The 23,733-nt window shown below is 40.9% G+C and overlaps 1 protein-coding gene across 1 annotated transcript in view; it reads right to left on the bottom strand.

Annotated features, from left to right (window-relative positions):
- Positions 1-6,204, bottom strand: part of RAD21 (RAD21 cohesin complex component) — a 31,998-nt gene extending 25,794 nt beyond the window's left edge. The window contains exon 1 of the mRNA XM_007516654.3: positions 6,010-6,204. The gene's annotated coding sequence lies outside the window, so the exon portion shown is untranslated. The remainder of the gene's footprint in view (positions 1-6,009) is intronic.
- Between the last annotated feature and the right edge of the window lie 17,529 nt (positions 6,205-23,733).

Below are 23,733 nucleotides of genomic sequence, written 5' to 3'. Positions count from 1 at the left end.
TAGTAAAGAATGGCAACACCAAAACCTGTGAGGTTACAGAGATGCAGGACTGTGAAACTGGGGGGCGGGGTTGGCAGTGGACACAGACTAAACTGATTTTGATTTACATTTTTCATAAAGAGACTGTGGGGGTTAGTGTTATGTGGAAAGCTGAGAAATGGTGGTCAGGGAGGTGGCGCAGTGGATAAAGCACTGCATTCTCAAACATGAGATCCTGAGTTCAATCCCCAGCAGCACATGCACCAGAGGGATGTCTAGTTCTCATAAGAAAGCTGAGAAATGTTACACATGTACAAGCTACTATACTTTACTGTTAATTGCAAAACATTAATCTGCCCAAAAAACAAATAAGGAAACTGCCTTTTCTTTCCAATGATGTACAGAAGTATGCATTAAACCTATCACAGGCATGAGATTTCATGCTTATCAAAAATGTTTGGGAGAATAATTTAGTCACATTCACCCCATCTCCATCTTTTTTTTTAAACCAGAGCACTGCTCAGCTCTGGCTTATGGTGGTGCAAGGTTTGAACCTGGGACCTTAAAGTTTCAGGCATGAGAGCCTTTTTACATTATCATTATTCTATCTCTCCTCCCTTCATTTTTTTTTTTTTTAACCAGTGTTTCTATGGGTCCTGAAATTCCCATGTCTTAGGGAAATCACTAATTCATACTAAGAAATTTCTATTAAAAGAGGAAAAGATTAGCCCAGGATTCAACAAATGCTCAGCACTGTACACTTCGTCTTTTAAGTTTGAAGGGGAGAAACAAACAACCACTAATGGACAAGAATGATGATTCAGCACCATCTTTTTTTTTTTTTTTGCCTCTAGGGTTATTGCTAGGGCTTGAGGAATTGACTGCTCCTGGAGGCCACTCTTCCCATTTTGTTTCCCTTGTTGTTGTTATATAGGACAGACAGAAATGGAGAGGAGGGGAAGACAGAGATGGGTAGAGAAAGATAGACACCTGCAGACCTGCCTCACCACCTGTGAAGCGACCCCCCCTGCAGGTGGGGAGCCGAGGCTCTAACTCGATCCTTAAGCCAGTCCTTGCGCTTCAGGCTGTGTGCGCTTACCGCCCGACCCCATAGCACTATTTTTTACAACTAGACTTTTAAGAACTATGGTGGTTCTTTTGGGGGAGTTGTGGACACCATTTTGGTGGGAGGTGCTGTCTGGCAGTATACCATGTAATCTCACAATCTTGTAACCCACTATTAATCACAAACAAAAAATTAAAAGACAGAAACCCAATTTGGCAATGTCACTTAAAAATAGTCACTGCCACACACAGGTACCCAGACTGCACTATCAATGACCTTTCTGTTTTAAATAAACAGAAAAGCTTTTGAATATTTAATTCTTAGAATACTGTCTGCCAATTGTCAACTACTAACTGTGATTAATGGAAGGAAGTGGGTACACTAAGTGATATCATAATTAATGTATGCAAAGACATGGGGCAGATTCTAGAAAATGAAACCACTGGCATTTCCAACAGGTGTCAGCAGCTCATGGCCAGCACTTCAGTGTTAATCAACAAGACTCTGACTGAAATATCCACTATGCTGAAGCAGAATCCTAAATAGACACTTTCTTGGCACTAGTGTATTTGTGTAACTAACACAGAGTGGTCCTGAGACAATTAGTAAGAGGGAACAAGCCTAGTAACTGATGGAAGCCTGAGGCATAGTGGTGGATCAACTGTTGACTTGTATTAAAAAGTCAGTCTATAGGCTTTTTTTTTTCCCCTCTGTAGGCTTTGAAGATCTCAAAGTCATTTAATCCTTTACAGAAGACCTTAATAGAAACCTGGCTCTATAGGTTAATATACACAAGGAAGGTTCGAGCCTCCACTCCCTACCTTAAGGGGGAGACACTTCACAAGCAGTGAGGCTGAGTCTTTCTTTCTCCCTACCTCATCCTCCCTTCTCAATTTCGCTGTCCTATCAAATAAAATAGAAAGAAAAAAAATATATATATATATAGTAGATGGAAAACATTGGCTTCCTGGAATGGTGAATTAGAATTCCAATTCGGAAAAAAAATAAAAAGGAAATCTGTTTCTGGTTCAAAAGCAGTGCTTAGCAATTGCATGGCCTTTCTTGAAATCAACAAACAATATTCTGTAATTAGTCCTGAAAAGTCATTGAAGCTTGATGTGAGATAAATTGTTTCTAATGGCTATATTCAAGAAAGCAAAACCTGGCAATTTTAAGATCCCAGTTCCCTCAAAAGGAAAAACCAATAGCTGATGTTTAAGGTAGAGCAAGTGAGGTGCAATATATTAGTGTAACCTGTAACCCCTTGGAAGTACAATGTGGCAACATCTCGTGCAAATTCCAAATTCACTAGCCCTCACTTAAACCGACTTAATAGCACAACACTTCAACACAACCGCAGAACAATCCCATGCAATCTTTAATACATACAACATGCACATGTAATGCACATGTGGACATGCCTGTGGTGTTAAGGTCTAGTGCATATGAATTTGCCAGTTTTATGACTTAAAATTCACATTTGATACTTACTTTGGTTACAGAAGTTGAGAGGGTTGGGGGGAAGTAGAGGGGAGAGGGGGTTGGGTGGTGGAGCACCTGATTAAATGAATATATTACCATGTATAAGGACCAGGGTTCAAGCCTTGAGTCCCCACCTGCAGGGGAAAAAAACCTCACAAGTGGTGGAACAGTGCTCCAGGTCTCTCCCTCTCCCTTCCTATCTCTCTCCCCTCTTAATTCTATCAAATAAAGTTTAGATTTAAAAAAAAAGATAAAAAAGAGAGAGGCAGAGAGAGACGTGCAACACTGATGCACTACTGGGGAAGCTTTCCCCCTGCAAGTGGGGACCCAGGGCTGGACCATGGTCCTTGTGTGACATGTGCACTCTACTAGGAGTGCTGCTGGCATGCCACCCCCCCCACATTTCACAGAGAGATTTCATATCATGGGGCTCCATGACACTAGTACTTCCATGTGGTGTTCCGTGTGTGTATGTGGGATAATGCAAATCTCAGGGACAGAGTCCAGGCTTTGTCAGTGGTTGTCTGGCCCCTATGTACATACACTCTTAAAAAAGGGTTCTCTATATATTGGCATGTGCTTCTGTAGGCTTCAATATAAACAGGTAGTTGGTTACCTCAGGAAAATGGGTGTTCAGTAAAGTAAGACCTACCCCTTTTGACTTAAAACTTGGAATGCATACAGGCATCATCTACTGCATCATCATCCTGCAGGGGGAAAACTTCATGAAGAGTGAAGCAGTGTTGCAGGTCTCTTTCAACACTGGCTTATCACTAACTAGAAAGTTAAAACTGCTTAAGCTTCTCTGATTAGTTTTTTCTCTTTTATTCTCTAGAGTACAAAACTGTCCATACTCAGCCCTTGAACTTTTTTTTTTTCCTTTTAAACCAGAGCACTGCTCAGCTCTGGTTTTGTAGTGTAGGAGATTGAATCTGGGACCTTAGAACCTCAGGCACCAACATCTGTTTGCATAACCATTAAGCTACCTCCCTCACCCTTATTGTTCTACTAAGGTCCTGGAGGTGGTGCAGTGGATAAAGCACTGGATTCTCAACCATGATGTTCTGAGTTCTATCGCTGGCAGCACGGTGTACCAGAGTGATGTCTGGTTCTTTCACTTTCTCCTATCTTTCTGATGAATAAATAAATTCTTAAAAATATTCACTAAGTTAAATATCAATGCTTGTTTAAATCAGATGGGGGGGTAGTGGAAACCTCAGGGCCAGAAACATTTACAAACTCAGTAGAATGCTCGTTTAGTACTAACCCCACTCAGCTCCCTCTTTATGGTTGTTTCGTCATCTTAGTTCTGTCATCTACGAAATGGGCATAGTACTTTGCAAAAACAACAAACAGGAACACGCTGAACACAGCACTCATACATACAATAGTAACTGAAAAAAAAATCGCAAGGAAAGAGAGCATACAGGCATCCACATCAGTCAGCTTGGTCACACCTTACAATTCTGACATGATAACACTTTTTTAAAAAAATATTTTTTCCCCTTTGTTGCCCTCATTTTTTAATTGCTGTAGTTATTGATGTCGTCATTGTTGGATAGGACAGAAAGAAATGGAGAGAGGAGGGGAAGACAAAGAGAGGGAGAAAAAGACAGACACCTGCAGACCTGCTCCACCGCCTGTGAAGTGACTCCCCTGCAGGTGGGGAGCCGGGGCTCTAACCGGGATCCTGATGTTGGTCCTTGCGCTTTGCGCCAAGTGTGCTTAACCTACTGCGCCACCGTCCGACTCGCTAATGATAACACTTTCACAAACAAAAACCAGAATCTCTATTTCTTCAGTTAGAAAAATCCCTTCTATACTAACCTATGTTTAACTTTTTCTGAATTTGTGTTCAATAAGAACCCAGCAGAAAATTCTCAGCTTTAAGCACATACCCTTCAAAGCGGAAAAACAACAGCTTGCATCGCCTATAATTATAAGCAAAATATTAACAGTAATAATAATGTGAAAAGTTAAAGGCTATGCACTACAAATGTAGCCCTGACTTGTGGATACAAAGCATTAGTCGGGCGCTGTCATTCCTTCAAATATCAACAAAACGTTAAGATGAATTTGATTATCTCTGGACATGAGGAGTCCTCACCAGTGTTTTTTTTTTTTTTTTTAAAGCACTAGTTGCCTTAAACGGTAAACAAAACAGCTGACTAACTTCCACGGAAGGAAAAAAAAAAAAGATTTTCCCCAGCCCCGTCAGTCACAGAGCTCACTGCTATTTACAGTGAACACAAACAGGAGACCCCCCGCCCCACCACTGGGGATCAATTACTGTTCTAAAAACAATCAGGCATATAAAGAGCAACTGCTCCAAACATTATTGGCGCCGACACGATCCTCGTCTCGCAAAAAGATGATAATGAAACACAAGCCTTTACCTGAAACCGCTGCACACACCCCCACCACACACACACAAACCCCGTTTCTGACTAATAGCGGTGCTGGGGATTGAACCTTAGAACCTTTGGTGCCTCAGACAGGAAACCTTGTTTGCATCAACCATTAAGCTGTCTCCCCAGTCTTTTTCTTTTTTCCCCTGTGCTCCACAGAGGCCAACAAATCCGGGGGTGCCTAGCCCTGACCCCCGCCGCCGCCCCCCGAAACCCCGTTCTCCCCGACTGGAAGAAGATCGCTGTGTCTGGGCAGTGCACCCCACACCTTCACAAGCACACGATCTGTAAAGCCTTTTTCTTAGCTTTGGGTAAAGACACACAGAAAAATCGGGGGTGGGGTGTATATGTGTATATGGGGGGGTGGGCGGGCTGGGAAAAGAGACAAGATGGGGTGAGAAGGGGGAGGGGGGAGAGGAGCGGGACCAATTAGGTTCCTTTTCCAGGAAAGAAAAAAAACAAAAACGTCTGAAGCACCGTCCTCCTTGGGCCGCGTTTTCTATTGGTCTGGCCAACAGGTCCCCGTCCCCCCGTAAAAATAACAACAACAACAATAATGGTAACACTTGATTGAAAACAAACCCGGGGTGTAGGCCCGGGGCCCCCAGGCGCGCCCCGCGGGCGGCAGGCCGCCGCCCCGACAGCCATTTTCACCCGCGCGGAGGCCGCCCGGTCCCCGAGCGCGGTCGTTCAAACCTCCTGCGCGGCCCGGGGGCCCGCGGCGGGCGCAATAACGGCCTAAAAAATATTTTTTTCCTCTTTTTGGGGGGGTGGGAATCTCGGAATGCACCAGAACCATCTGTTATCGGCAAGGCGATGATGCTGCGGGCCCAGGCGGTGCGGGTCCCCACCACCCGCGGGTCCGGGGTGGTAGGGTTCCAGGTCCTGGGCATCCTACGCCGCCATCGGGAGCGTCTTTCCGGGCGCCGGCGCTTCTCTCCCTCGTTCTCCCCAATTCCCACTCCGCCATCCCCGTCCCGGAGCCCAGCGGCGTCTGGTTCCCAGGCTGCAAGTCGGCGGGGAACGGGTGTCGCGGGGGGGGGGCTGGATAAGGGGGTCGGTCGAGCGCCTTACCGTGCTCTCCGCGGGGACTTGGACGGGCTGGGTGTCCTGGGGAGGGGAAAAGGGTCGGGGGAGGGGGTAGGGGAAGGGGGATCCCTTGTAAGGAGTAGCTACGGAGCAGCAAGCTCTGCCGCCACAGCCGCCGCCTCCTTTCCGATTCACTCAAATAAACAAGATGGCTGCCGTTACGAACCGGCTCTTCCGGCCGCCCAAATCCTCGGTTCAAATCGGCAGGATGTTTACGGTCAAAATGGTCTTTGTGCGACTGCGCAGTCAGTCTAACTGGCGTAGAAACCACGCAGGCGCAGTGACCATTTCCTGCTCATAACACCCTGCCCCGCCCACCGTTGAGAGGCCCTGAATTGAGCAAGCGCAAAGGTGATTGCCTAGCGACCTTGTGGAGTCTAGAAGCTGGCAAATAGCGCAAGCGCGGTACGTAGCCGCGAGATGTATGGAGCGGTTCAGTCTTATTTTAAAAGAAAGTGTGGTCATTGTACGATTTTTGTATGGTCTGACACAATTCTTCATTTCAATGGTTCTGTAGCAAGCAGGTGACATTAAGAGGCATCAAATGTAGAGGTCCATGTAGCCAGCCTACTGAATATTTATATAGTCTTTTGTGAGGCATCAATGATGGCTTAAGGCGTGGAATAAAAAGAATAGAACCAGGGCAGAGGTAGATAGCATAATGGTTATGCAAAGAGACTCTCATGCCTGCGTCTTGGAAGTTCCAGATTCAGTCCCTTGCACCACCATAAAACCAGAGCTCAGCAGTGCTCTGGTTTAAAATTTTATACATGTGTATGTGTATGTGTATATGTATATACTCACACACAGCTGAGTAGCTCACTTAGCTAGTGTGCTGCTTTACCATTTGCCTGACCCAGGTTCGAGCCTGCTCTCTAACTGATTGAAGGAGGCTTCACTGCTGTGGCCTCTTTCACTCTTTTTAAAATCTTACTTTATTAGAGACATAAATTGAAAGGGGAGGTGAAGGTAAAGAAAGAAAGAGACAGAGACACACCACACCTGCCCTATTCCCTCTTGAAAGTGGGGACCAGGAGATAAAATCTGGGTCCTTGCACGCTGTAATATGTGCGCTTACACATGCCACAATGCGCAAGGACCCAGGTTCAAACCCCCGGTCCCCACCTGCAGGGGGGAAAGCTTTGCAAGTGGTGAAGCAGTGTTGTGGGTGTCTCTGTTTCTCTCACTCTCCCTCTCTGTAACCCCTACCCTCTCAATTTCTGGCTGTCTCTAATAAATAAAGATAATAAAAAATTAAAAGAGATAAAATAATGTGCGCTTAACCAGATGTATCACCACTTGACGCCCTGGCTTCTTTCACTGCCCACCTTAGGCTCTCCAAATGAAAGCAATAGAACGTAAACAGTACCTGTCTTCACGGAACCTGAAGGATAACAAGAGAGGAGTCTGAATTTCTATAAATATCTTTTTACCCCCTTTATTGGGGGGCTGATGGTTTACAGTCGACAGTGAAATAAATAGTTTGTACACGCATAACATTTCCACATAACAACCCCCACTAGGTCCTCCTCTGCCATCATGTTCCAGGACCTGAAACCCCCCTCCCCGCCTCCCCAGAGTCTTTTACTTTGGTGCAATACACCAACTCCAATCCAAGTTCTGCTCATCCCTTCTGTTCTTATTTTACTTTTTTTATTAATATTTTTTTGACCAGAGAATCGATCAGCTCTGGCTTATGGTAGTACGGGGAAGCTGCAGGATAACGAGAGAAGTCTGAATTTCTACAAACATTTATTTATGCCTTGATAAAGTCAGAGGGAGACCTGGTAGAAAGGGAATAGGAACGTGCTTTCTTGAGCTGATAATGGAGCTGGAATGTGAAGACTTGAGTTTCCTGGAAGAAGAAAACAGGCATCTCTAAAAGAATCTTGAGCAGGTGAGGGAATCGAGGGGGAAAAACAAAGTGGGAGCAATAGCTCACCAGGTGGAATGGTTATTTATGTTCATAGACAGTGCCCAGGCTGGAGTCTCTGCACCTAGTTCTCTGGTTCGCCACCTGCCCCATCTTTTGATTTTATTTTTAGATTATTATTATTTTATCAGAGCACAGCTCAACTCTAGCTTTTATGATGGTGTGGAGGATTGAATTTAGGACCTCAGGCCTCGGGCATGAGAGTTGTTTGCATAACCATTATTCTCTCTCTCCACCTTCTCTTATCTGAATATAAAAGTAATCCAGAAGCAGTAACATTGCACACTGAGGCCATTACAAAATAAATAGATAAGTAAATAAAGTTCATATCTTTCTGGATAGAAAGATGTGACACTTTTTAGAAAGACCATTCAGACATATTGGGGAGGACTGTTGGGGAAGGGAGAGAGAGCATGATGGTTAAGTGAAAAGACTTTCATGCCATCATGTTCCAGGACCTGAACCCTACCCCCATCCACCCCCCAGAGTATTTTACTTTGGTGCAATACAGCAACTCCAGTCCAAGTTCTGGTTTGTGTTTTCCCTTCTGTTCTTATTTTACTTTTATTATTATTTTTTCTATTATTATAGGCTCCAGAGTCACAGATTCACTCCACCAGAGCTGAGCAATGCTCTGATATAAATAGCAAAAACAGTCCATTATTTTTAATGGAGACTTTAAGAAACTGCTATTTAGGGTAACTGTTGAAAGTCCAAGTTGGGGAAATAAAGCAGTACAAGTACTTTTGTGTTATTTTCAATGTGATTTATTTCAAGCAGTATAGGTTAATTGCTCAAAATATTTATTTTTAATGTTTTCACTTTATAATGTATGGCAAAGATTTAAAGTGCTTTACAAGGTTATAAAATTATTGGGGCTGGGTGGTAGCACACTTGTTTGAGTGCACATGTTATAGTATGTAAGGACCCAGGTTCAAGTCCCTGGTCCCCCACCTGCGGGGGAAAGCTTTGCGAGTGGTGAAGCAGTGTTGCAGGTGTCTTTTTCCCTCTTTATAACCCCCTTCCCTCTCGATTTCTGGCTGTCTCTATCCAATTAATAAAGATAGTAAAAATAAATAAATAAATATTATAAAATTACAGGGGTATCATTCCATACCATACCTACCACCAAAGTTCTGTGCTCTATCTCCCCCTTCCAACCACTATAGACGTCAAAAAGTTCTACAATTTGTTGTTTGGCTACTTTCTTTTCTTTTTTTGGCAAGTTCATTTGTTTCAATTTTCTATATTCAACATATGTTGCTCAAAATATTTAAATCCATTCTGCTGTTGTGACTTTCAACAAACTCTAGCAATTACTGCCTCATCTCAAAACAAACCAACCTTCCCAAGCACTTCTCTTACTCATAAACTTGAAATAGAAAATTAAATTTGGGTGGGGATAAATAACATAATGGCTATGTAGAGACTCTCATGCCTGAGGCTTCAAAGTCACAGGTTCAATCCCAGGCACCACCCTAAGCCAGAGTTGAACTGTTCCCTGGTTAAAAAAGAAAAAGAAAATTCAGTGTTGACAGTGGACAATATAATCAATCATTTCATCACAATCTCTGTAAGAATGTCAACTGCTAAATGAATAAAAATTAAAAGAGGCTGGTTAGATATCATAGTGGTTATGTAGAAAGACCATCACGCTGAGACACCAGAGACTCCAGGTGAATAACACTGCTTTGCTGGGCAAATCTTTCTTCCTTGTCAATCTTAAAATTTCAGTTTAAAGCAACCCAGGCGTCAACAACAGATGAGTGGTCGAGCAAGTTGTGGTCTATATACACAATGGAGTACTACTCACCTGTTAAAAAAGGTGACTTCACCATTTTCAGCTGATCTTGGATGGACCTTGAAAAATTCATGTTAAGTGAAATAAGTCAGAAACAGAAGAATGAATATAGGATGATCTCACTCTCAGGCAGAAGTTGAAAAACAAGATCAGAAAAGAAAACACAATTAGAACCTGAAATGGAATTGGTGTATCGCTCCAAAGTAAAAGACTCTGGGGTGGGTGGGTGGGGAGAATACAGGTCCAAGAAGGATGACAGAGGACCAAGTGGGGGTTGTACTGTTATATGGGAAACTGGGGAATGTTATGCATGTACAAACTATTATATTTACTGTCGAATGTAAAACATTAATTCCCCAATAAAGAAATTAAAAAAAAATTGTTTAAACTCAGTTTCTATCTAGGATCAAACAAATAAACATTGCCTTTTTGTGACTTTTTAGAAAATTTATTTTAACTGGTGATTTAATAATGGTTTACAAAAATTATAATATGGGTGAGTAGATAGCATAAAGATTATGGAAAGAGACTCTTGCCTGGGGCTCTGAGGTTTTAGGTTCAACCCCCCGCACCACCATAAGCCAGAGCTGAGCAGTGCTCTGGTACAGGAAAAAAAAAAATCAATTATAAAATTACAAGGGTGTAGTTTCACACTGCAAACACCAACACAGTTCTTTGCCCTCCTCCTAACTTCCTTATATTAATTATTAGAAATTTTGTCAGTGGAATCACTCATATTTCTTATTTATTTTATTTAAGCAGAACACTGCTTTCAGAGTCTCTAGCATGAAAGTTTTTTTTTTTTTTTTTTGCCTCCAGGTTCAGGTTTATTGATGGGCCTGAACTATGAATCCACTGCTCCTGGAGGCCATTTTTTCCATTTTATTTCCCTTGTTGTTACCCTTGTTGTTGTTATTACTATTGTTGTCGTTGCTGTTGTTGGATAGGACAGAGAGAAATCGAGAGAGGAGGGGAGACACACACACACACAGAAAGAGAGAGAGACCTTCAGACCTTCACTGATTGTAAAGTGACCCTCCTGTAGGTGGGGGGCAGGGGACTTGAACCGGGATCCTTATGCTGATCCTTGTGCTTTGTGCTATGTGCACTTAACCTGCTTCACTACCTCACGACCCCCATGGAAGTCTTTTTCTTTCTTAGTCATTATGCTATGTCTCTAGCTATCTTAGTTTGAATAAAAACAATTTTTTTGTTTGTTTAATTTCCAGTGCTAAGTCTGATTTTAACAAGTCAGTAGGCTTAGTTTTTTTTCTGTTTAAAGGATGGTTATGAATTTAAACTTTGGGTCCAAATTTGTTTCTTCTACCTTCTAGCTATTATTTAATCATATGCAATTTAAATAACTGCTGGGTTTTTGTTTATCTATAAATGGGGACAGTACTTAACATTTTTAAATTATCTTTATTTATTGGTTAGAGACAACCAGAAATTGAGAGGGAAGGGGGAGATAGAGAGGGAGAGAGACAGAGAGATACCTGCAGCCCTGCTTTATCACTTGACTCTCTGGCCCTGGGGTAATACTTTTCATGACTGTTCAAAGAATATATGAGATCATATACACAGTGCTTAGATCTGAGTAATTACTCCATAAATCATGGCTATTGTTGTTATTTCTCCTGTTACCACTAGCTTGAGAGGATACTCTGAGAAAACTATATAGCACCTCAGACTTGACAAAGAGTGTAGACTTAGAGGAAGACATATACCAAAAGATGGAGTTTGGGTTTGATTTGGAGAAATGAAAAAGAATCTGACTCCAAGCTCCCTGTAGAGTGGAAAAGGTGTTTAGTTAAAGGAGTGGTATACCAGGACTTTAGGTTCAGGTTTTTGTTATAAAGGTTTTTACTTCCACCCTGTCCCCCATTGTTTGTAATTGGTCAATTTATATTTACTGTGGATTAGCTCTTTCACTGTGAGGATGCATGGGCACTGTGTATTGTCACATGTTGATGGGTAGGCTATGTTTTCAATTTTTTGGTGTCTTTTAACCAGAGCATTGATCAGCTCTGGCTTGTGGTGGTGTGGGGGCATTGAACCTGGGACTTCAGAGCCTTAGACATTGCAGTCTGTTTGCATAACCATTATGCTATCTACCCTAACCCTTTAAAAAAATATTAAGATTAAAAAAATTTCTTTATTGGGGAATTAATGTTTTACATTCGACAGTAAATACAATAGTTTGTACATGCTTAACATTACTCAGTTTTCCACATAACAATACAAACCCCACTAGGTCCTCTGTCATCCTTCTTGGACCTGTATTCTCCCCACCCACCCACCCCAGAGTCTTTTACTTTGGTGCAATAACACCAATTCCATTTCAGGTTCTACTTGTGTTTTCTTTTCTGATCATGTTTTCCAACTTCGGCCTGAGAGTAAGATCATCCCATATTCATCCTTCTATTTCTGACTTATTTCACTTAACATGAATTTTTCAAGGTCCATCCAAGATTGGCTGAAAACGGTGAAGCACCATTTTTTTACAGCTGAGTAGTATTCCATTGTGTATATAGACCACAACTTGCTCAGCCACTCATCTGTTGTTGGACACCTGGGTTGCTTCCAGGTTTTGGCTTTTACAAATTGTATGAACATAGGATACACAAATCATTTTGGATAGGTGTGTTGGGTTCCTTAGGATATATCCACAGGAGAGGAATTGCAGGTTCTATTTATACTTCTGAGAGTTCTCCAGACTGCTTTCCACAGACTAAGTGACTTTACCACCAACAGTGACATTCTCACAGGAGTGAAGTGGCATCTCATTGTTGTCTTAATTTCATTTCTCTGACAATCAAAGACTTTGAGCATTTTTTCAAGTGTTTCTCAGCCTTTTGGATCTCTTCTGTGGTGAATATTTTGTCCATGTCCTCTTCCCATTTTTGGATGGGGTTATTTGTTTTCTTGTTGTTGAGTTTGGCAAGCTTTTTATATATTTTGGTTAGTAGCCTCTTGTCTGATGTATGGCATGTAAAGATCTTCTCCCATTCTGTGAGGGGTCTCTTGGTTTGGGTATTGGTTTCTTTTGCTGTGAAGAAGCTTTTTAATTTGATATAGTCCCATAGGTTTATGCTTGCCTTAGTCTGATTTGTAATTGGATTTGTTTCATTGAAGACATCTTTAAAATTTATGTAGAAAAGAGTTCTGCCAATATTTTCCCCTAAGTATCTGATAGTTTCTGGTCTAACATCCAAGCTGTTGAACCATTTGGAATTTACTTTTGTGTTTGGTGAGATATAGTGGTTCAGTTTCATTCTTCTGCATGTTTCAACCCATTTTTTTCAACACTATTTGTTGAAGAGACTCATCTTTCCCCATTGAATAGTCTGGGTACTGTCGTTACAATTCGGAGCTCCAGCAGGCCGGGCTAGCTTCGCGGCAGTAGACAGAGACGACCAGAGACACATGGCTGAGCTGAGAAGCTATCTTTCTTTATTCACGAACAACGATTCATAAACTAACCCAAACTAATCACCACACAGATCTGTCCTGCATCCTTCTCCTCCAGCGGCTCCACCAGAACTCCCGAACTATGTAGCATAGGGGGCGGGGAGAAAGAGAGGCGTGAAACTAGCAAGGGCCAAACCAATTCTCCTGGCGGGGGGAGAGTGAGACCAAACCAATGTGAAGCATAGCAACAGGGTACCTTTGTCAAAGATTAGATGTCCATAGGTATGGGGGCTTACTTCTAGGCTCTCAATTCTATTCCACTGGTTAGTGTGTCTATTCATGTTCCAGTACCAAGCAGTTTTGAGGACATCTGGGAGTGTGATGTCTTTAGTTCTGTTCTTTCTTTTCAATATTGTTTTGGCAATTGTAGGCCTTTTCTGATTCCAGATGTAAACATTTGTAACATTTGTCTATTTTCCTAAAAAATGTGGTTGGGATAGCATTAAATTTGTAGATGGCTCTGGGTAGTCTATTCATTTTGATGATGTTAATTCTTCCAACCCATGAACATGGAATATCTTTCCACTTCTTTGTGTCTTTTTTCAGTTTCCTTGAGTAGTGACTCAATTTTCAGTATACAAGTCTTTCACTTCTTTGCTTAGGTTTGTTCCTAGATATTTTATTGTTTTTGTTGCTATAGTAAAAGGAATTGACTTCTGGATTTCATGTTCTTCTAACTTAGTGTTTGCATAGAGGTATGCCACTGACTTTTGAATGTTAATTTTGTAGCCTGACACCTTACTGTATTTCCTGATGATTTCCATAAGCTTCTTGCTGGATTCCTCAGGTTTTTCTATGCATACTATCATGTCATCTGCAAATAGGGAGAGTCTGACTTCTTCTCTTCCAATCTGTATCCCTTGAATTCCTTGCTCCTGCCTGATTGCTATGGCAGGAACTTTCAACACTATGTTGAATAGTAATGGTGATAGTGGGCAGCCCTGTCTAGTACATGATCTGAGGGGAATGCTTCCAGTTTTTCACCATTAAGTATGATGTTGACTGTAGTTTTGCTATATATAGACTCCACTATCTTGAGGAATTTTCCATCTATTCCATTTTTTGTAGTGTTTTGATCATAAAGGGATGTTGTTTTTTGTCAAAGGCTTCTCTGCATCTATTGATATGACCATGTGGCTTTTGTCTTGCTTTTGTTGATGTGGTGGATCACGTTGGTTGATTTACATATATTAAACCAACCTTGCATCCCTGGGATAAGCCCCACTTGGTCATGATGAACAATCTTTTTAATAGACTGCTGTAACTGGTTGGCTAGAATTTTGTTCAATATTTTCGCATCTATGTTCATCAGAGATATTGGTCTGTAGTCTTCTTTTTTGGTTGTGTCCCTGTCTGCTTTTGGTATCAGAGTGATGTTGGCTTCATAGAAGCTGGCAGCAAGTATTCCAGCGGATTCAATCTTCTAGAAGACTTTATAAAGTAGAGCTATTAACTCTTCCTTGAAGGTTTTGTAGAATTCTTTTGTAAAACCATTTGGTTCAAGGCTTTTATTCTCGGGAAAGTTTTTGATAACTGTTTTAATTTCATTAGCTGTTATGGGCCTGTTCATATTAACTTGTTCCTCTTTATTTATTTTTGGAAGTTGGTAGGTATCTAGTAACCAGTGCTTCCACTTTCTCTAGCTTGGTGGCATATAGTTGTTCATAGAAGCCTTGCATTCTAGGTTGAATTTCTTTGGTGTCTATTGTGATATCTCCTCTTTCATTTATGATTTGATTTATTTGGATCTTCTCCCTTTTTTATTTTGTGAGTCTGGCTAAAGGTTTGTCAATTTTGTTCACTCTTTTGAAGAACCAACATTTACTTTCGTTGATCTTTTGTATGGTTTTATTATTTTCAATGTTATTTATTTCTGATATAACTTTAGTTATTTCTGCCCTTCTGGTTGCTTTAGGGTTCCTTTGTTCTTCTTCTTCTAGGTCTCTAAGATGTGCAATCAGGCTGTTTATTTGTGCTTTTTCTTGTTTCCTAATGTGTGATTGTATGGCTATGAACTTCCCTCTCAGTACTGCCTTAGCGTGTCCCAAATATTTTGATAGCTTATGTTTTCATTTTCATTAAACTCTCCAAACATTTTGATTTATTCCTTTATTTCCTCTTTAACCCAGTAATTGGTAAGTAGTGTACTGTTGAGCGTCCACATTTTGGGACTGTTACTAATCTTTTGTTGATTGTTAAGTGTTAGTTTAATTCCACTGTGGTCTGAGAAGATGCTTGGGATGATTTCAATGCTCTTGAATTTGCTGATGCTGTCTTTGTGGCCTAACTTATGGTTTATCCTTGAGAATGACCCATGTGAACTTGAGTAAAATGTGTATTCCAGTTTCTTGGGATGAATGACTATGAAAATATCCAGTAGTTCTAGTTTATCTTATCTATCTCCTCATTAAGCTTCCTCATGTCCTTATTGATTTTCTGCCTAGATGATCTTTCAAGTTGAAGGAGTAGGTGTTGAAGTCCCCTACTATTACTGTGTTGCTGTTAATATATTGATGTAGCTCTTTCAGTAGATGTTTGATGTATTTAGTTGTCTTCTCATTGGGTGCATAGATGTTAATAATTGTTAAGTCCTCTTGATTGACTGATCCACTGAGCATTAAATAATATTCATACCTGTTGGGCTAGCTTCGTGGGTGGGAGACAGACGACCAGAGACTCATGGCTGAGCTGTATGCAGTATCTCTTTATTTATGTGGAACGCGGCACAATCTAAGCCATCTAAACTAACTATAATTACAATCCTGTCCTTATATATATACTTGCCAAGTAGGGTGGAAACAGGATGTGACGTAGAGAGGGTGGAGCGAAAAGTGACTGGTGCAAATCAGGGTGTACTACAAGAGGGGGCAGAGCAAAAAGATATCATGAACCAGTGGGGATTAAACCAATGCCCTGTAGGCAGGGTAGTGATTAGTTAACAGTGGTTATGTAAATGGAATACAGTGTTAAGCAGGGGGGATTAAGCCAATGAAACAGAAGGGGTTTTTAGAAGCAGAATTAGAAGCATACCAACACATCCCTATCTTTTAAAATTTTAAAGTCTATCATGTCAGATATGAGAATAGCTGTTCCTGTCCTTTTTTGTGGCCTATTGGCTTGTATGATAGTTTTACATTTTTTCACTTTGAGGCTGTGGTTTTTTTTTGTTAAATTTGGTAGGGTTCCTATAGACTGCATATTGTTAGGTAGTGCTTTCTGATCCATCTTCCTGCTCTGTGCCTTTTAATAGGTGAATTCAGGCCATTGACATTTATCGATATCATAGATGGAAGATATTTTAACACCAGTATTTTTATAGTGTTCTTATATATGGCATATTTATGGTGGTCTGACTGTAGGAGACCTTTCAGAACTTCCTTCAGGGCAGGCTTGGTGATAGTTGATTCTTTCAACTGTTGCTTGTCTGAGAAGGTTTTTATGTCTCCATCTAGTCTGAATGACAATCTAGCAGGATATAGCAGTCTTGGTTGAAAGCCTTTCTCATTGAGCACTTGATATCTTGCCATTCTCTTCTAGCCTATAGTGTTTGTGTGAAGTCTGTTGCTAACCTTATGGGTTTTCCTTTGTAGGTGACTTTTTTTTCTCTTGTAGCCTTCAGGATCCTTCCTTTATCTTTATTCCTTCTCATTTTAAATATGATGTGTCTTGAAGTCTGGGCTAATCCTATTTGGGACCCTCTGGGATTCTTGAACCTTTATGTCTTTGGTGTTGTCTAGACTAGAGAAGTTTTCAGCTATTATTTACTGAAGAATTCTTTCTTCCCCTCCTTCTCTTTCTTCCTCTGGTAAGCCAATAATGTGTATATTATTTCTTTTGAAGTCTTCCCATAGGTCTCTGTTGCTGTTTTCAGTATCTCTTAATCTCTTTTTGAGATCTCTTACTTCTTTCTTTGTTGTCTCTAATTTGTTCTTGATCTTTCTGATTCTGTATTTAGCCTCAATTATTCTATTATCTCTCCCCTGTACTGTTTTCTGGAGTTCATCTATTTTGTTACCCTGTTCTGATACTGTTTTAGCTTGTTTAGCTAGTTGTGTTCTTAGCTCAGTAATTTCATCTTTCAGGTCTCTAATAACCTTCAGATAATTAGTATTTTCTTCCAGAGTCTCATTTGTTGTGTCTGCATTTCTGAGAACAATTCTTTACAACTCTTTACTCACTCCTGTGACTGTTTCCTTAACTAGTGTTTGGATGTTGACCTCATTATTCTGTGCATCAACCTTTAGGGGGCTTTAGGTGGACTCTTGTTTTGTTTCATTTCTCCAATCTTTCTTCTTGTTGGTTTAACCATTCTATATAGTATGTGATGAGGTCCTTCTCTCAGTACTTTTCAAATTACTGATCATTCTTGCCTGGATTGACTTGTGTCTAAGTAAGGTGTTCACAGTGGTGGAAATTAACCGTTGTTTCAATATTATTTCAATCCCTGAGTTGGAGCACAGTGGTTGTTAATGCCTCTTTTGTTCTTTTTCTTCCCCGTAGGCTATGGGAGCCTGAGGGTTTTTAAACTATAAGTAGGCTTCTTAGCTTAATCACTGACTCTTGACCAAGAGATAAAGCAGGGTAGGGAGAGATAATCCAGTGGTTATGCAAAGAGCCTCTCACACCTCAAGGGTCCAAAGCTCAGGCTTCAATTCAGCTTCTCTGCCAATATGGGCAGCAGTGCTGTGCACTGTGAGTTTCTAAACAAGACCCATTTATAAGCTATAGGTTCTGAGGCAATTATTCACCATGTTCTCATCAGGAGAACAATGTGGAAAGGCTCCACTATACAGACCTACTGCTAGGGCACCGTGGTGTAGATCTTCTCCTGAGTTTTCTGGTCAGTTCTCTGTCTCCTGATGTCAGCATAGGGCCTCCCCCTGCTGTTCCAGCCTCTGAGGGCAGTAGCAATGGAGACTCACAGTTGCATTTGGTGAGTCTCAGGGGAGTTGTCTCCTCCCTTCAGCAATTGTTTTGTTGGTAAAACAGACTGGAGGTGGAGCCTCAACTGGTAAATTGCTGGACTGTTACCAGCCGCTCAGCCTTTCCTTAGGCTCATCTCTTTGCATAAGCCACATTGTGTTTGGACTTACAGGTGATTTGGTGTGTTCCTGAAGTTGTTCTTGTCCTGTCTTGTTGTGGTCCCAGGTGATCTCCTCTGGTATTCGTAGTTGACCTGGGAGAGGAGAGGAGAGAAACACAGCTGCTACTGCTTCATAGCCCTGCCTCCAGAAACCCTGCATTCTGTTCTATCACATAAAAGAATGAAATTTTAAAAAGATTTTTTTTTTTAAATTACCAGTGCACTGCTCAGCTGTTGCTTTTAGTGGTACAGAGACTGAACCTGTGGCTTGGGAGCCTCAGGTATGAAAGCTTTTTTGCATAACCATCATGGTATCTCCCCCACTTTAAAAAAATTTTAATTATTAATGAGGGAGAACAGAGAGGGAGAGAGAAGAGGGTGAGAATATCAGAGCATCACTCTGCTACATGCAATGCCAGGGACTGAACTGCAACCTCATGCTTAAGAATCCGTATGCCACTGGCCAGGTTACAGGCAGGCTATCTCTTATCACTTAGGTGTTCACTGTCTTGGTTTCTGTAACATAGTTTCTACCACCTTGTTTGTTTTTTTAAAAATTTTTTTCTCTTCTCTGGCTACCTATTTTATTTCTCCTATTCTGAGTAGAGACCTTCTGAATAATGATATAGCAAAATATGATATGTTTTTATGAGGTATTTAATATTTAAGAACATACATAGCTGAATACTTGAAAGGTCTTTGGTAACTATAACTTACTCTATGCTCGTTTGTTATCCTTATTTGAAAAAGTTACTCTCTGGACTGGGAAGATAGCATAATGGTTAATACACCTCTTTTCTTTCTTTCTTTTTTTTAAAAATTTTTTATTTAAGAAAGGATTAATGAACAAAAACATAAGGTAGGAGGGATACAACTCCACACAATTCCCACCACCCAATCTCCATAACCCACCCCCTCCCATGATAGCTTTCCCATTCTCTAGCCCTCTGGGAGCATGGACACAGGGTCATTGAGGGTTGCAGAAGGTAGAAGGTCTGGCTTCTGTAATTGCTTCCCCGCTGAACATGGGGGTTGACTGGTCGGTCCATACTCCCAGTCTGCCTCTCTCTTTCCTTAGTAAGGTATGTCTCTGGGGAAGCAGAGCTCCAGGACACATTGGTGGGGTCTTCAATCCAGGGAAGCCTGGCCAGCATCCTGGTGGCATCTGGAACCTGGTGACTGAAAAGAGAGTTAACATACGAAGCCAAACAATTTGTTGAGCAATCATGGATCCCAAGCTTTAGGGAGGTACTCACTGCAAACTCTAATGTACTTCTGCTTTCAGGTATATATTTTGCAGTAGTTTATGGATATGTGTGAACATAAGCTCTCTCTCACAGAAACTGGTGTATATCTAGGTTATGGGACTTTGTTAGAAAGTGAACTACCTGAGATGAAATTAGAGTGTACTATAAAAGGAAAGGTCTCACCCGAGTAATGAAGCCGAAGGGTTGTCATTCCACATGAATACACCTCTTTTCTATGGTTTCAGGTTCAGTCCTGGCACTATCACAAGTCAGAGCTGAGTTGTGTTCTGTTCTAATGAGAAAAGAAAGAAAAAGCCATTCTCCTTCCCTTTTACCACCCATCCTCCAATTTTTTTTTCTCTGTCACTGACCTTATAAAGAACTATCACTTCTTTGCTCTTGAGTTATATATTCTTGCCCAATGCCATTCCACCTGAGGCCACCTTCCCTTTTATGGATTTGATTCTTTTGAACAAGGCATGTGTCCTACTTGAACTTTCATTTTTATCAATTACTGCTACTACCACTACTACCACCACCACCACCACCACCACCACCACCACCACCACCACCACCACTACTACTACTACTACTACTACTATTACTACTACTACTACTTTACCAGGGCATTGCTCAGCTCTGGTTAATGTTGATGATGTTAGCTGATTCTCAGACAGACTGATGGGACACATCGAGGTTGTAGTACAGGAAGTGGTGTTTATGCTAGCAGACCCAGCCAGACTCCAGTTCAGAAAAGAAACTGGGACCTGAGCACAGTGGTGCTTGCCCTTTTATGTTGTCATCAAGTTTCTCATAGTATCTCACAGCAACAAGCTTAACAGTTATTTAAAAAAATTCTTTGTTAATAGAGTACTGCTTGTTTGGGTTATCTGCAGACTCGGGCAGAAATAGATTCTAAGGCTGCTGACCAAGGCCACTTTTATTACAGGAGTAGAAAGCCTTGTTTATGCTGGGAGGAGGCAGGGCTGGGGTGGGGGATTGCTGCAAACTGCATTTTTCCTCAACTAAGAGACGAATCCTTGCTTCTCTTATGAGAAGTTAACCTTTAACTTCTCTGTTTCAGTGTGAGGGACCTTAAGCCTCAGGCATGAGAGTTTTTTTGCATAACCATTATGCTAACTCCCATGTTCATTAGCAACATATTCTTTCATCTCCTTGTCCTAAAATATTGTTTATTTGTTATATGTTTTAAAAAAATTTATTTATTGTGGTGGCACAGTGGATAAAGCATTGAATCCTCAAGCATGAGGTCTTGAGTTTGATCCCCTTAGCACATGTACCAGAGTCTGGTTCTTCCTCTCTCTTTCTCTCTCCTCCTATCTTTCTGGCTAATAAATAAAGTCTTAAAAAAAGATTTATTTATTAACATGAGGGAGGAGAGAGAGAGAGAAAGAGAGAGAGAGAGAGAGAAAGAGAACCAGAATATCACATCATTCTGGCACATGATTCTGGGTATCAAACTCAGAACTTAATGCTTTTCATTTTATTTTACCTTTTTGTATTTATAGTGGGTTACACGATCATAATATTACAGGGTAGAGTTCTACAACACATCTACCACCAAATTTCTGTGTCCCCCCCACCTTCCCACCTTCCCACCTTCCCACCTTCCCACCTCTCAATGATAACCACCATTTCTCACAAAGCCTTAGAAATGGTTAGTCCCCCCCTCCGCCCCCGCCTTTGTTTTACAAGTTCATACGTATCAGTTCTCTAGATTCCACATATGGGTGAAACAACTCAGTAGTTGTCTTTCATCTATTTACTTATTTTGCTAAGCATAGCTACCTCTACTTCCATCCATTTTCAAAGGACACAATATCATCTTTTTTTTTTTTACATAGTATTTTTTTTCTTTTTCTTTTCTTTTTTGTTTTTTGCCTTCAGGGTTATTGCTGGGGCTTGGTGCCTGCACTACTAATCCACTGCTTCTGGAGGCCATTTTTTTCCATTTTGTTGCCATTGTTGTTACCCTTATTGTTGTCATTGCTGTTGTTGTTGTTGCTGGATAGGACAGAGAGAAATCAAGAGGGGAGGAGAAGACGGGGGGAAGACAGACACCTGCAGACCTGCTTCACCACCTGTGAAGTGACCCCCCTGCAGGTGGGGAGCCAGGGGCTTGAACCAGTATCCTTAATGTGGGTCCTTGTGCTTGGCGCCATGTGCACTTAACTGGCTGGGCTATCGCCCAACCCCCCAGAGTAGTATTTTATGGTGTATATATATCCCATAATTTTTGTAATTTTTAAAATAATATTTTAAAAATACTTTTTGTTTATTATTAATAGTTTGCTACAAGATTGTAAGATTTCAATGCATAGTTCAACACCATACCTACCACCAAAGATCTGTGTCCCCCAACCCTGCCACCTTCCAGAGATAACCACTATAGTTCTCACAAGTCTTACAGTTTTCTTGCTTCTGTTTTGTTTGAATTTTTCTTGGCAGGTTTATGTAAATCAGATCTCTAGATTCCATATATGAGTGAAACCATTTGGTAGTTGTCTTTCATCTCTTTACTTACCTTGCTAAGCATAATCACTTCCAGTTCCATCAGTTTGTCCCAAAGGACACAATATCATATATATTTTTTTGATCAAAGAGTAATATTCCATGGAATATTTATACCATAACTTCTTTAGCCAGTCATCTGTTGATGGGCATTTAGGCTGCTTCCACTATTTGGCTATTGTGAATAATGCAGCTATGAACATAAGGGTGCGCATATGTCCCTTTGAATTAGTGCTTGAGTGACTGCTACCTCTCCAGATTCAAAGGAGGTCTCGAAACTTTACATCAGGCTCAACCTGACGCTGTTGACTGGCTACGGAAGAAGGGCAAACGCTAGAAGAAGAAGTGCTTGAGTGTCAACTGGATAAATGTCTAAGAGTGATATTATTGGGTCATAAGGTAATTCCATTTTTATTTGTTTAAGGACTCTCCATAGAGTCTTCCAAAGGGGGTGCATCAGTTTGCATTCCACCAGCAGTGAAGTCTTTTCTCCACAACTTCTCCCAATACCTGTCACTTCCTGGTTTGTTGATGGAAGGCATTCTCTCAGGTGTGAGATGGTATCTTAGTGTAGTTTTAATTTGCATTTCTCTAATGATAAGTGAAGTGGAGCATTTCTTTATGTGTCTGTGGGCCATGTGTATCTGTTCTTTAGAAACCCATCTGTGTAGTTCTTTGGCCCACTTTTTGGGATTATTTTTGTAAATCTGTACCAATTCTGTATGGATCTAATTGCATTTCTCTAATGATAAGTGAAGTAGAGCATTTTCTTATGCTTTTAAATCTAACATTCTAGTCACTTGTGGACCACTTATAACAGATGTTAATTGCAACCACTATCTCTTGTAGCTTGAAATACTTATTTGATGGGGATGAATTAATTCTTATTAATTGTGTTTAGACCATAGGACAGATTTAAATTACAGATTCTTTTATTCAGGTAAAAATGGTATGCTTTTCTGTTTTGATTATTGAATTAATGGCATGTGTGATTTGAGACAATTACTGTCCAAAGAATTGGATACTATCCTGAATACCATTACAAATGTAATTGTATCTGCATTTTTGTCTGTCTTATTACACACACACACACACACACACACACACACACACACACACACACACACGAGAGAGAGAGAGAGAGAGAGAGAGAGAGAGAGACGGGTGTAGGTATGGATGGGGAGAGACCAGAGCACTGCTCAGTCTGGTTTATAGTGGTGCTGGGGATTGAACCTGGAATCTCAGAGCCTCAGGCATGAAAATCATTTTGCATAACAATTATGCTGTGTTCCCAGCTGTATGTATGTGCATATTTTTTATTTGGGGGATTAATGGTTTTCAGTAAATACATTTGTTGATACATGTATAAAATTTCTCAATTTTTTGCATAACACTTTAATCCTCCACCATCATGCACCAGGATACTCCCCCATAGTTGTTTACTTTGGTGCAATACACCCCATATCTTTTATTTTTAATCTTTAAGCTTGATGGTAACATTTTGATCAAAAAGGAAATGTATTTTGAGGATGACCATCACAGCACAAGTTCTATTAGAAACAAAGAGATTAAGGACAAAAGAGCCCTATGGAAATAGTTATTTTTAATGTTCTGGATACTAAGTAACTGTGTGGTAATGATG

Source organism: Erinaceus europaeus, chromosome 1, assembly GCF_950295315.1.
Source record: "Erinaceus europaeus chromosome 1, mEriEur2.1, whole genome shotgun sequence".
In the NCBI taxonomy this organism is placed as follows: Eukaryota; Metazoa; Chordata; class Mammalia; order Eulipotyphla; family Erinaceidae; genus Erinaceus; species Erinaceus europaeus.
This window is presented reverse-complemented; position numbering and strand designations above follow the sequence as displayed.